Below are 15,051 nucleotides of genomic sequence, written 5' to 3' on the forward strand. Positions count from 1 at the left end.
GCCCAACTTAATGCTTGGAGTATAGGAGAAACTTAATAACTACTTAGTGATGGATTGATTGCTTCATCTTTGAGCATCTGTTATTCTGAATGGCTGACTGAGATTGGTAATAATAATTCCTGCATGCTTGCAATGTAGTGTCATTCTACCTTTGTTTCCTTGGGGGGACTGGAGAAATTATTCACCAGTATCTTTGTTGATTTGTTATCATGGATTGCTCTGCTCCTGCACCCTACACATTGCTACACCGAGCTAGGAAAGTGAGTAATAGGGAAAAATTATTTTAAAAAAAGTCAGAGTCAGCCTAGTCTAGAGCCTCCTATCTAAATTATACTAACAAGGTTTAATCCAGATTTCCTGTTCCCGAGAATTAGGGACCAAGCATCAGGCAGTAGGAACACGGAAGCTCCAGCAATCCCCAATTCCCTTTTTACTCTGAGTTTCTGCTCACTCTCCAACACCCTAACCACACTTTCTGTCTTCACCATAGGGTTGAGATTATAGGATTTAGATCTTGATATGACTCTGGAAAGCAGAATAGCATGTCCAAAATAGACTTTAGAGATTATCTAGGCCAATTCACTTCTGTTAGAGCTTAGGAAGCTGAGGATCAAAAAAAGATACTTGTCTAAGACCATTCAGCTGCTGAATAGCAGAACTGGGATTTGAACCCAGGTCCCTTCCCTCTCTATCTAGGAGATTTTCTATTCTACATCATGTTATTCAAGGAGTTCTTTGCATTTTTGTGTCATGGATCCCTTTGGCAATCTGAATAAGCTCACAGGGCCTTTTGCAAATAATATTTTATATGCAAAATATAAAGTATACACCATTATATAAAGGAGAGCAATTATATTGAAATAATATACAAAAAAATTCATAAACCCCAGTTTAAGAAAGAAACACTTGAATTTAGATATAGACTCATATTAAGACTCCCTTGTCCTCTTTTCCCCATAGAACATGCATCTGTCAGAAGATGCATCTGCACTTAAATTGAGTCTTAGCCAGTAAATCCCCTTTCAGCCTTGGGGTCAATAAAAGAAAAATATTTTTTGTTTTTAAAAGCAAGACCATTAGCACCTTAGGAGCCCACGTTCCTTGCTATCAATCAGCCATGATGGCCTCAGAGGACACATTAACAGCTTTCCAAGGTTCTCTTGCTGGGGAGCCAGAGATAAAGCTTTGTACAGACAAGCTGAAAAAGAAACTTAAGAAGATTAAAGCCAAGAGACTCTGGGGAGAGTGGCAAGTTTGATCTGAGCAATGCAGAGATGAGAGGTAAGCACAGGCTTCAAAGGAAACTTTCAAAACTCAAGAAGCACATCAAGAAGCCAAAATCCTGTAGAACAGGGTCTTTACTCCTCCTTTCTTGGCCCTGACTCCTCCCTCCCACCTCCACCTGCCCTAATCAATAAACTGATGCTGAGCAGGCCAAGTTCTTGAAGGACCTTTGTTTCTGGTGAGGGTCCATCTTTTCAGCATCCCAAGGGGCCTTCAAAATTCTTGCTTAGGTTAGGAAATGCTAGAAAAGTCAACAATTCTTCTCTCCTACTTTTTTCTGGTCTCAAAGATTGAAGGAAACCTTCTCCTTGCTAAGGAACAAGGCTCTCCAGTGTCCTTCACACACACAAACACACAGAGACACAGAGTACCATTAGACAGTTCTCCTTTTTCTGTAAAAATACTAATCTTACATTGGATTTTTCTTCATTGCATATATTATATTTAGGGTTCAATGAGAACTGATAGATCATCTCCTTCGGCCCCCTCATTGACAGAGGAAGGACCTAAGGCAAAGAAGTTACAAGACTTACCCAGGGTCACCTTAATTTCAAACTTTTCTCTTCTGCAATCCATCCTCCACAGTTTCTGGAATGATCATCCTAAAACATGTCATTCCCATGATCAAAAGACTTCAGTGACTACCTAAAATAAAATGCAAAATCCTTAGGTTGCAATTTAAGCTTTCTGTGATTTGACAGTAGCCTACCTTTCTGACCTCCTCTCACATGACTTCTCTTTAAGAACAAAATAATCTCTTGCTTCTATAAACCCACCAGGACTGTTCCCCCATGGAATGCTCCTCTTCTTCATCTTCATTCAGACTCTTCTTCCTTCAAGGTTCTGTCCGGCTATTGTTTTTCCTAAAAAAGACTTCCATGACATCCTCAGTTCTCTCCTTTCTCAATTTTTCCCAAATGCTATTTTTGTTGGCACATCTCTTTTTTCTTTTGTGCATTCTCCTCCTATCATATTGTTTTCTAAATATAGGTTATATCAACTCTGGTAGAATGCAAAGTTTTTGTTTCTTTTTTCTTCAACCTTTTTGGGTAGAATTGTCATTTTTATTGCATTGTCAGCATGCATATGAACAAATAAAACTTCTCCAATTGTTTTCAACACTCATTTTTATAAGATTTTGAATTTCAAATTTTTTCTCCCTCCCTTCCTTCCCATACTCCTTCCCCAAGATGATAAGATGAAATATGTAAACATATTTCTATATTAGTCATGTTGTAAAAGAAGAAACAGAACAAAAGAGAACAGCTAAAAAAAAAGTGAAAACAGTATAGAATACAAGCTTCTTAAAGGCAAAAACTTGACATTTTTCCCTCTCTCCATCACCCAATATGGTACCTGTATGTTACTAAATAAATAATTGATATAAAATCAGAAATCGTGGTTAAAGAGAAGTTCAAAGTTTAAAAAATATACACATGGGATCATTTATTTAGAGTTGTAAGGGATCTTAGTGATGCTCTGGATAAATTCCCTTCTTTTAAATAATATAAGGTTCAATGAGGCAGTTATTAACCCAAGATCACACAATATTGGAAATTAGTCCCTCAGTCCTCCAAATCTAGAATTCTTTCCATTATTCTCAATCTATCTTCTGAAGGCATCTGACTTATCTGAGATCACATAACTAGAAAGCACCATGAATCAATTTATGAATTATTGAATGAATACCTAAATGCTGAACTGATTTTCAGAGAATAAGACCAATTTCTCATGCTTATGTTGGGATTGTCTTTGGGGGAAGATAGAATTTGTGCATGTGTGTGTGTGTGTGTGTGTGTGTGTGTGTTAACAGAATTTAACTGTAGTGGTCTCTAGCCTGGGAAGAGCCAGAGATGGAAGAGAACAGACCATATTTGAGGGGGGCCAACAAGCAACAGAAGTTTATTTCGGGGGGGGGGGTGGCTAGGTGATGCAATAGAAAGAGCACTGGCCCTGGAGTCAGGAGGACCTGAGTTCAAATCCAGCCTCAGACACTTAATAATTACCTAGCTGTGTGGCCTTGGGCAAGCCACTTAAGCCCATTGCCTTGCAAAAACCTAAAAACAAAAAAAAATTATTTCATGGTGAGAGATATGGTTTCAGAAGGAGAGCTCCTTCTGTTGCAGTACAGGCAGAGGTTATACATACAAATAACAAAAGGGAAGGTGGATTACAAAGCCATCATTCCCAGACTGGAACAGTTTCTCACAGCAAGCCCATAAGTGAAGGACAATAAAGGTGATCTCAAGTCCTGTGGGAACAATTAAGTTGATGCTTCAAGTCTTGAGAGTTATTACTTTGCTTGCCAGGTACGGATCAGAGTTCTGTGATGGGAACAGGTTCTGAAAGTCTTTGATTCACTTCACTTAACATACACAGGCATAGGAATTCATTGATTGTGAGAATGTTGTCAAGAATTGATTGATCACTTTAAAGTGTGTTGAGTTTGAACAGAAAATTTTAAATTGTTAATATATTCATTTATAGATATTATATTGATTAATATGAAAATCATAATTTCCTTCACATTTGTATACATATATATATGCAATTATTGCTAAGATAATTGTTGATTGATTAATTGATTGACTAGGAGCCAAGAGACCTTGTGTCTAGTCTTAATTCTGGCATTACCTTGCCTATTAGGCCAGTCCCTTCCCGGACACCTTTTCTGGATGTCCTCAAAGTCAAAACCTTCTAAAAAGAAAACAAGTTATCATGTGAGGGACAGTGAGGGACTTTATGCCCACAGTAAGCAGCTATATTAGTATCATGGATCTATAGAGCTGGCAGGGACCAGAGAGGTCATCTAATCCAGTTCTTTTTGCTCTACTCATGGAGAAACTGAGGCACAGAAAAATTAATCAATTTGCCAGGGGACACACAAGTGGGATCATATGTAGAGTCTAGACTAATACTATCACCACTGTAATAGAGGGAGCATGAGGCTTGATTTGGGAGGGTCTCAAATGCTAACTCTTCTTTGGAAAGCAAAGAAAAACCACAGATGTTTTTATACTCTTATATTCATCTATGAAGTTAACTTCACTAAATAGACTTTCTTTTCCTATTGATAGGAAGCAATCCTATTTCTGTAGCACTTTAATAACAAATAATTACTTTTCAATATTTCTTTGAAGATTATCAACCACTTCTCTGCCCTCTCTGTTCCTAACAACTTATATGAATTAGGTGAGGTAAACATTATCATCTCTAGTCTTACAGTTGAACAAACTGAGTCTTAAAAAGGTAAATAGGACTTGTCCAAATGGGGCCATAGTCCAGAGCCTTGGATCTAAAAACCAAGTACACTACAATTCCATGAATTATTTTACTATGCTTAAAATACCACCAAAGGACTCTTGGAGGTCCCTGACACCCTTTCAGGAGGTCCTCAAGGTCAAAAATATATTACAATTTTCTGAAGATTAAAATACTCTTTCCTTTCCCAAGTACATATATGTTTGAGACCAGATTTTCTTTTCGTTCTTCAACAAAACATGTCACAAACTATTGAATGTAAAAATAGCTATGAGAATGTAGCAATTTTCTATTAAGTAAGACATTAAAGAGATTTGCAAAAATAAGTAAAATCATGCCACTCTTCTCCCTAAACTTTGGAAAATGTAGTTAGTGTTCATAAAAAATGTCATTTGTGTTAATATGTAATAGGTTTTTAAATGTTGCTTGGAAATAATAGTTTAAAAATTATCAGTTTTAATTTCTAATATAGCAAGTATTGATAGATATAACCCATATGAATAAAAAATTTTTGGAGTCTGCAATAATTTTTAAGTTTGTAAAGGGGTCTGGAGACTAAAAAAACTGAATAATCCTTCTTCAGAATGCTTCCTTATCTTATATCTCAGTGAAAGCTCACAAAGATAAGCATCCTTGCTCAACTCCATTAGAAGGGTTGACAGGGTTGCTTGTCCTCACTGACAGAGGAATCAAATGTTTAGTCAAATGCTAAGCTAATAGGGCAAGGTAATTCCAAAGCTAAGACTGAACACTAGGTCCCTTGGCCTTAGTCAGTCAATCAGTCAACAAGTATTTTATTGATTTTGAAACAATTGTGGTTAAGTGACTTGCCCAGAGGCACACAGCTAGTAAGTAGGTGAGACTATTTGAGCTCAGGATCCTACTGAACCTGGGTTGATTCTCTAACTAGGGCACCATTTATCTCTCCCTCAACAATTACTTTTTTTTGTTTTGTTTTTTTGTTTTTTGCAAGGCAAATGGGGTTAAGTGGTTTGCCCAAGGCCACACAGCTAGGTCATTATTTCCTGACCCCAGGGCCGGTGCTTTATCCACTGCACCACCTAGCTGCCCCCAAGAATTACTTTTTAAGTCACTAAGTGCCAACTCTTGAGTGTGAAAGTACAAAATTTAAACAATCCCTACTTGCAAGGAATTCACTTTCTAATATATAAAATATATTCAGCATAAATATAAAAATAAACATATACATGAAAACACATATACACACATCCATGTGTAATATGAATTAATATGTGTATATGATGTAACTAGGCTTTGAACATTCCTAGATCATCTAAGATGGAGATGTGCATGTGAGAGACAGCAGAGACCTACTTCTTGAAAAAGACATTCCTTGATCCCCTTTCACAAAAATAGGAATTTCTTTCCATTAGCTGCCTAGATGGAAAAGGCTTTGTTTTCAAAATCACCCTACTGAAACAATCTCTCTTTTTAGCTGTGTTTAGAAGGAAAGATTTGCTCATCAGAAGTATGGACACCATGCACTTGACAATGCCACAGCACCTTGATGATCTGGGAAAGACCTAGGTCTTAAAGATCAAGGTATCCCAGTGTCTGGGCCAACACCAGTTGACCAGTTCCTATATCAGACAACTCTGGAGGAGATAGTGAGAGTGGTGTCTTTGCACAATACCTCCTCACTTTAATCCAAATTGCATGTAATGTCATGACATCACTTCCTTGATATCATGTTCCTCTTTGAGATCTAAGGACAATTACCTAGGTGGTTATGGGAAGAAAGTCCACCTTCCCCCCATACAAACCCTTAAGACTCCTGAATCCAAGAATCTTGAGTTTGGGCTAAGTTTCAGTTCTAAGCAGAGGCAGTAGAGTCCTGGCTCTGTGGGAGATTGAACTACGATGAACTTGGAGTTGGTATTTTAGATTTTTGTTGAGAGTTAAAAGATTCCATCTTCCTTTAGAGTTCTCATATCCAAAAGTCATCTCTCTTTACTATAACCCTGTGAGCAGATAGAGCAGGAAGAACCCAAGGTTCAGAGGTTTAAATTCAAATGGCCTAAGGTCATGCAAGGATTCATATCAAGATCTTCCATTTCCTGGTCTAGAACCCTTTCTTCTGCAGCACATGGCTCCAAAATACAGTCAATGTAAATTAGGGATAGGTCTCCTACACTCCCCAAAACCAGGATTGAAAATCTTAGAGTAGGGGTGGCTAGGTGGTGCAGTGGACAGAGCACTGGCCCTGGAGTCAGGAGTACCTGAGTTCAAATCCGGGCCTCACACACATAGTAATTGCTTAGCTGTGTGGCCTTGGGCAAGCCACTTAACCCCATTGCCTTGCAAAAAACCTTAAAAAAAGTACAAGGAAAATCTTAGTCATCTTGGATTTTCTCATTTCTATCACCACCATCACCCCAATACAGTTAGTTATTTGCCAAATCTTTTCAATTCTCATGCTTCAATAACTCTCCCACCCATTTCCTTCTTTCTGATTCCCATCACCACATCCCTAATCTGAACCCTTATCTCACCTCACCTATGTAATCATAATATCCTCTTGATTAGGGGGTCAATAATTTTACTGACATAAAAGCCCCTTTCCCCCATTCTATCCCCTCTCCAATCCATCACAAATAAATTAGCCATGTCAACTATCCAATTCACAGTAGTGAATCTCACTCCCCCCACCCTGACCCCTGTCAAATCCTTTAGTGATCCCCCTCCTTCCAGTCAGTGCATGGGAAGCTACACAGCTTAAGCAGGAGGCACTCCCAGAATTTCAAGGCAAACTCAGAAAACATTCACCCATTCTATGGTTGATGATTATTACCTTCAATGTTAAAGGGTGAGATTAGCCATTTCCAGGAGTAACCCACCCTAAGTCTGGCAAATAAATGTGTTGCTGATAAGACCAGGGTACTTCCTGGATCTCTAAACATGTATTATATTGGCTTGAGTCAAATGTACATGGTGAGGACTAATATAAGAAAAAGCTAGAAAAGTCGCTTGGGGCAAGATGGCGAAGGATGTTGTATGCCAGCTAAGAGACTTGTTCTATTCAAGGCACTCTGATCATTAGAATTACATAGACATAGAATATAAGCTCCCTGAAGCCCCTCTCTAAGTAAATTAAACAAGTAATTAATCAATGTGTGTTGACTGATCAATTAAAGATTGATTATAAAGGGTCAAAAAAGGACAGTGAGATGGAGCCAGCATTGAACAGGAAAAAAAAGATTCAATTGGATCTCATTTAAGAAATGGTGCAGCATTTCCAGTGACCCCAAGTTGCTTTCAACAATCAAGCCCCTTCTTTTTGGTGTTCCTGAGGCTGCATCACTTCAGTTGATGGTATATCAGACTCTCCAAAGGATTCCAATTGCATGCCCAAAGGGCACTGCAGAGACACTTGTGGTTGTAGGACCAAAATATATTGCCAATAACAGCTTCTGCACAAAAGTATCATTATAGACATCTTCAAGAACAGAAACAAACTGTGTCCCTAAGAGCTGACATTTTCTCCTCTAATGTCTATTCTAATTCTAACATTTTACATTGAAAGGTCCTATTCCTTTTTAACAGTCAACAGGAGCAAAGCTAGGTGCCTCAGTGAATAGAGTTCTGGACCTGGAGTCAGGAAGACTCATCTTCCTGAGTTCAAATCTGGCCTCACTACCTATGTGACCCTGGGCCACTTAAACCCTTTTTGCCTCAGTTTCTTCATCTGTAGAGTGAGTTGGAGAAGAAAATGGCAAGTCACTCCAGTATCTTTGCCAAGAAAACCCCAATGGGGTCCTAATAATTCAGACATGACTAAAAAAGACTAAACAGCAGTAAATAGTTGATATTCTATGATTCCTTTCAGCACTAACAATTCATATGCTAAAGGTCCATACAGTTCAAACATTCTAAGTTCCAAGGTCCCTTTGAGTATTGACATTCAATGTCCTAAGGTTATCTATGATTGTTCAAAGATCTCTTAGACAATAGATTTATGTTCTAAAAGTTCATTCAGCTCTATCATACTATGTTCAAAGGATCCTTCTAGAACTAAGATTCTATGTTCTAAGTTTCCTTCCAGCATTTAGTCTAAGTTCTTTTTTTAAGAGCTTTTTTATTTTTAAATTTATTTATTTATTTTCATCCATATGTACATGTATATTTTTAAGTTACAAAATTTCCTTCCACCCTCCTTTCCCACCCCACCTCCCCTCAGCAGTGAGCAGTCAGATTATCATCATACATACATATTTTGGATAGACATGTTTACATATTAGTCATCTTGGGTATGAGGAATTAGGATTAAGGGAAAGAGAAGCATAGGAGATAATTTTTATAATATGTTCATCAGATTCTAAAGGATTGGTTTTTCTTTTCTTTCTGTTTTATTTTGCTTTGCTTTTCTTCCTCTGGATGAGGATATCATTGCCCATAATCGGTCTTATATGGTTGACCTAGTTCTGGCAACTGCTGAGAGGAGTTGCTTACATCAAAGTTGATGATCTCACAACATTGTTGTTAATGTGTACATTATTCTCTTAGTTCTGATCCCTTTGCTCAGCATCAGATCCTGTAAGTCATTCCTTGCTTCTCTAGTTCCATGATTTGTTTAGCCATTCCCGAATTGATGGGCATCCCCTCAATTTCCAAATCTTTGCCACTACAAAAAGAACTGCTATGAATATTTTGGAACATGTAGGACTTTTCCCATTTTTTTTATAATTTCTTCTGGATATAGACCTAGAATTGGAATTGCTGGATCAAAGGGTATGAACAGTTTTATTGCTCTTTCGCATAGTTCCAAATTGCTCTCGAGAATAGTTGGATATGTTCACAACTCCACCAGCAATGCATCAATGTCCCAATCCTCCCACAACCTCTCCAACATTGATCATTTTCCCTTTTTCCTCATCTTGGCTAATCTGATAGGTGTGAGGAAATACCTCGTTGTTGTTTTAATTTGCATTTTTCTAATCAATAATGATTTGGGGGCATTTTTCATATGATTATATATAGTTTTAATTTCTTCATTTGAAAATAGTCTATTAATATCCTTTGATCATTTATCAATTGGGGAATGACTTATAACCTTATAAATTTGATGCAATTCTCTATATATTTTAGAAATGAGACTTTTATTAGAACTCCTAGCTGTGAAGATTATTTCCCAGTTTGCTGCTTTCCTTCTAATTTTTACAGTATTGATTTTATTAGTGCAAAACCTTTTTAATTTAATAGTCAAAATCATTCATTTTGCATTTTATAATGTACTCCAAATTTTGTTTGATCATAAATTTATCCCTTTTAAATAGATCTGATAGAGTATTTCTTAGTCTATTAATTTATCTATGATGTCACCCTTTATGTTTAAATCCTGTACCCATTTTGACTTTATTTTGGTATAGGGTGTGAGATGTGGATCTATGCCTAGATTTTACCATACTATTTTCTAGTTTTCCCAACAATTTTTGTCAAATTATGAGTTCTTATCCCAGAAAGGGATATCTTTGGGTTTAGCAAAGAGTAGGTTGCTGTAGTCATTTACTGCAGTTTCCTTGAATCGATCCTAATCCACTGATCCATTATTCTATTTCTTAACTAGTACCAAGCAGTTTTGATGACTGCTGCTTTATAGCATAATTTTAGATCTGGTAGAGCTAGGTCACCTTCCTTTACATTTTTATTCACCAGTTTCCTTACTATTCTTGCCTTTGTGTTGTTCCAGATGAATTTTGTTACTATTTTTTTCTAGCTTGGTAAAGTAGTTATTTGGTAGTTTGATTGGAATAGCACTGAATAAGTAATTTAATTTGGGTAGAATTCAGACAGTCTATGTTCTAAGGTCCTTTCCACTCTAACATTCTACGTTCTAAGGTTTTCTTCCAGCACTGGCATTTTGTGTTCTAAGGATCTATCTGTGTTCTAAGCTTTCTTCCAGTTCTGACATTTCATGTTCTAAGGTCCTGACAGTGCTACCATTCTATGATTTCATGTCCTTTCATGCTGTGACCTGCTTTCTTCTCAAGCCTGTTCCTTCTCTAACTTGCTGTGTTCTCTGCTGGGACTTCATGGATTTGTGTGGAAGAAAAGCCAGTATTTTCTTGGATTTTCTAATGTGAAGAGAATTCAAACAAGTACCAAAATATGCCTGCATTGGGGTTAAGGGAGGGGGAGCAACTGATGCTGGGTTCTTTTGACATTTCAATTTCATCGCAGGCAGTCCAGTTGCCAGAGAATAGCTGGGATGTTTCTTCTGGACAGCAAAAAGGTTAAATAAGCAGATGTTGGAGCAAATGAAATTATTTAAGAAGAAACAAATGGTTAAGATATTTGCTTGGCTCTTGTGTGACCAGATAAGGATCTTGGGCCCTTTCCCAACATTCCCCTCACCCTAAGGGACCCCATCCCCCTCAGTAAGTGTCTTCTGTCTCCAGAACTGAGGAAGGGAGTGAGTCCCTGGGTGTAATGATCGCAAAAGGACAGGCACCAAAAGTGAAAAAGCCTTTTTAAAAAAAAAAAATTAGAGTCATTTAAATAATTCTGCTTCAAACCAGAGAGTTAGGGGTGACAATAGGAGGGCATAGGCTTACTGACATTATCTAGGTAGGGTGATGGGATACAGTGGAAAAAAGACATGGAACTCAGAAGAGGAGGGGGAGGGAGGGGGAGGCAAGAGGCAAGACCTGGTTTGGTGTGACCTCAAGGTCTAGAGAAAGCCCCCATATCTACAGCTTTAATCTATACCAAGCCCTTTCCTCTAAAATTCTACAGAAGTGGGGACACAGTGCAAGAGTTAGAAGCCCTTCTTTCCAAAGGAAAAAACTGTCTCTCAAAGAAAGAGAATGAATGGCCCAAACTCTTCCTGCTGCCCCACCTACTGTCAGAACACTAGAGGTCTTTAGGTAATACAATGGAATGTGTCCTGGTTCTGAAGTCCCAGGATCTAGGTTCAAATCCCACTTCAGCTGCTTACTACACTTATCTGTGAAATCCTGGAGCTGAACCAGGTGACTTTTAAGTGCCTTCTAACTCAATATCTGTGGTCCTATTCCCTCCCCGAGTTTCTTTCTAGTCTGACAATCCTCTATGTCTGTCTGTCTGTCTCTGTTTGTGTCTGTCTATCTATCTGTCTGCTTCTCTCTCTCTCTCTCTCTCTCTCTCTCTCTCTCTCTCTCTCTCTCTCTCTCTCATCTTTCTCTGCCTCTCTCCTTGTTTCCAGCCCAACATATTCTCATGCAATTGATTTTTTATCTCAAATAAAAATGTTTACATTGATTTTCATTACATATTCCATCTCAATGAAACCATTAGAATGGAACAAACTTGTTTTTCACAAATTATATCCAATAACAGATCACATATTTATAAGCTCACAATTCACTGAAAGTAGAGAATTTAAGACCAACTATGCTTGCAGGTTTGTGACTATTAAAAATTTTTTTACTCAGTTCAACAAATTGATATCTTAATACTGGGGCTCTTAACCAAGTATGTAATCCAATGAAGCCTACAGACGCACTTTTCAGGCAAGTAGGTCATGCAGTGAATAAAAGGATAGATCTGGGGTCAGAAAGACTTAAATTCAAATCTAACCTTAGACATTTACTAGCTGTATGAAATAGGGCAGGTTGCTTAACTTTTGTCTGCATCAGTTTACTTAATCGTAAAATAAAGATAATAATAATAGCATCTAGTTCCCATGGTTATTCTAAGGATAAAGTGAGATAATGTTTGTAAAGTGCTTGGTGAAATCCCTGGAACATAGTAGGTACTTATTAAATTTTTGTTTCCTTTCTTCCTTCTTGGAAAGTTTATTTCATTCATAAAGTAAAATACATTGAGATGATGGGGCGACTAGGTGGCGCAGTGGATAAAGCACCAGTCTTGGAGTCAGGAGTACCTGGGTTCAAATCCAGTCTCAGACATTTAATAATTACATAGCTGTGTGGCCTTGGGCAAGCCACTTAACTCCATTTGCCTTGCAAAAGCCTAAAAAAATACATTGAGATGGTATAGGAAATAATTCCATTGAAACAGTTGACAAAATGTAATTTTTAAAAAAATTTTAAACCAAAATGAATAAAAGATTTAGACATAAAGGACAATCTAATAAGCAAGCTATGAGATCAAGGAATAGTTTACCTGTCAGATCTATGGAAAGGGAAGCAGTTTTTGACCAAGAAAGATATGGAAAACATCATTAAAAACAAACTAGATAATTTTGATTACATTAAATTAAAAAGCTTTTGCACAAACAAAACCACTATAACCAAGATCAAAAGAAATGTGGTAAATTGAGAAGCAATTTTTACAACTAGTGCTTCTGACAAAGGACTCATTTCTAAAATATACCAAGAAATGAGTCAAATTTATGAAAAACAAGCCAATCCTGAATTGACAAATGATCAAACAATATGCAGAGGCACTTTACAGATGAGGAAATCAAAGCAATGCATAGTCACATGAAAAATTGCTCCAAATCATTACTGATTAGAGAAATACAAATTAAAACATCTCTGAGGTACCACCTCACACTTTTCAGACTGGCCAGTATAATCAGAAAAGACAATGATCAGTGCTGGAAGGGAAAAGGGAAATCTAGGGCACTGAAGCATGTTGGTGGAGCTGTGAACTCATCCAACCTTTCTGGAGAGCAATTTGGAATTATGCCCAAAGGGAAATAAAAATGTGCATATCCTTTTGATCCAGCAATACCACTACTGGCTCTATACCCTGAAGAGATTATGAAAAAAGGGTAAAAAACATCACTTGAACAAAAATATTCATAGCATCCCTATTTGTGGTGGCAAAGAATTGGAAATTGAGTGAATGTCCATGAATTGGGGAATGGCTGAACAAACTGGGGTATATGTATGTTATGGAACACTATTTTCTATTAGAAAGCAGGAGGGATGGGAATTCAGAGACACCTGGAAGGATTTACATGAACTGATGCTAAGTGAGATGAGCAGAACCAGAAGAACACTGTACACCATAACAAAATTCAGCAATATAAAATCAAGTAGAATAAAATTTAAAAATTTAAAAAATTTAAGCCCACAGATCTTGGATTAAGAATCTTTGTCTTAAGAAGAAAATATCAAAATCAACAAAACATCCTGAGAAAATATCAAAGTGATAACTTCAAGCACCCTCTAATTAGTAATACCAAATGAGGATCTGGGTCCCTTTCCCAACATTCCCCTCATCTTAAAGGACCCCACCCCCCTCAGCAAGTGTCTTCTATCTTCAGAACCAGGGAAGCTAGTGAGTCCCTGGGGGTTAATGATCCCAAAAGGACAATCACTAAATGTGAAAGAGCTTTTTTTTTTATCAGAAGTGATTATCAAAGTGATTCAAGTAATTCTACTTCAGACCTGAGACTTAGGGGTGACAATAGGGAATTGATACTCATGAGAAATGTTCACTACCCTTATCAAAGACCTTTCCAATAGATGAGGGTCAAAAATCCATGTTCCTCTTTGTATATGTTCTTGTGTGAGTTCTAAATTATACTAAACCCCAAAACAGGGCAGGACCTCTCATATGAAATCCATTATTCTTCAAAAGTCTAGTCTAACCATTCATGTAAGTAATTCTAAGTGGATGAAAATGCCTATTGTATGTAGTATGAGATACAGTGGGATTGGCAAAACATAAAATTCATCCATCACTGCATCTATCTTGAATAAGCTTGGCAAATTCACTATAAACTGAACTTCCAATTGAAAGGGAAAGAGAGGAAATTGGATTAGCATGCCTTTGAGGAAATTACAAAGTTCTTAGAGGGTCATTTTTTCCTGAAACTAAATTCCATTTTTTTGACTTAGGTATTCTTCAGATGATGCTATCTAGCTGCAAGTCATAAAAAGCTACAATCTCCAAAGAAATAAAGTAGATTATACAATAGCAATAATGTGACAGAGACTTCCCAATGGGGGTCATAATTAGACTGAAATACATTATAGAGGAAGATTATGCAAGAGATTCAACAGGAGGATTTTACCAAAGAAATTTATAAAGCAGAAAGGGCAAGGGAGGAAAAATTTCCCAGTAAAATCTAAAAATAACCAATGGACAGACTGGATGCTCCAATGATAGCCATGCAATGTCAGGAATGTTAGGAAAATCCCTAGATGATTAGATGGTGCCCCATAGCAGATTTATGGGGGGAGGTAGACAAGAGCTATACAGATAGACCCACATCAATAAAATTAAAGATACATTGCTGTTTTGGAGTACAAATTTCATTTTTTTTAGCTTCTTCCCACTGTTCAAGTCTCATATGATAATATTTACTCTAATTCAGTCCATTGAAATTGTTTTATGTGAATTTCCTCAATCCTAACTAATGCATATTCATGTAAGTCATTGAATAAATTGTTGAAGAGACTAGGATAGAGCTCTTCGGCACCCTGATAGTGACCGCCCTAATGACTGATATCTACTCATTAATCAACACTTTCAGATTCTGCAATTGCTTAATTCTAAATCCACCTGACTCCATGATCATACAACCTACAT

At 37.3% G+C, this 15,051-nt stretch overlaps 2 long non-coding RNA genes across 2 annotated transcripts in view; one reads left to right on the top strand and one right to left on the bottom strand.

Annotated features, from left to right (window-relative positions):
• The window catches only part of LOC141518132 (uncharacterized), a 79,685-nt gene that overhangs the window by 45,560 nt on the left and 19,074 nt on the right, over positions 1–15,051 (top strand). The gene's annotated exons all lie outside the window — the stretch shown is intronic.
• The window catches only part of LOC141518130 (uncharacterized), a 76,533-nt gene continuing 63,305 nt past the window's right edge, over positions 1,824–15,051 (bottom strand). The window contains exon 5 of the long non-coding RNA XR_012477096.1: positions 1,824–1,929. This is a non-coding gene — a long non-coding RNA (uncharacterized LOC141518130). The remainder of the gene's footprint in view (positions 1,930–15,051) is intronic.

This window comes from Macrotis lagotis, chromosome 3 (genome assembly GCF_037893015.1).
Source record: "Macrotis lagotis isolate mMagLag1 chromosome 3, bilby.v1.9.chrom.fasta, whole genome shotgun sequence".
Classification (NCBI taxonomy): Eukaryota; Metazoa; Chordata; class Mammalia; order Peramelemorphia; family Peramelidae; genus Macrotis; species Macrotis lagotis.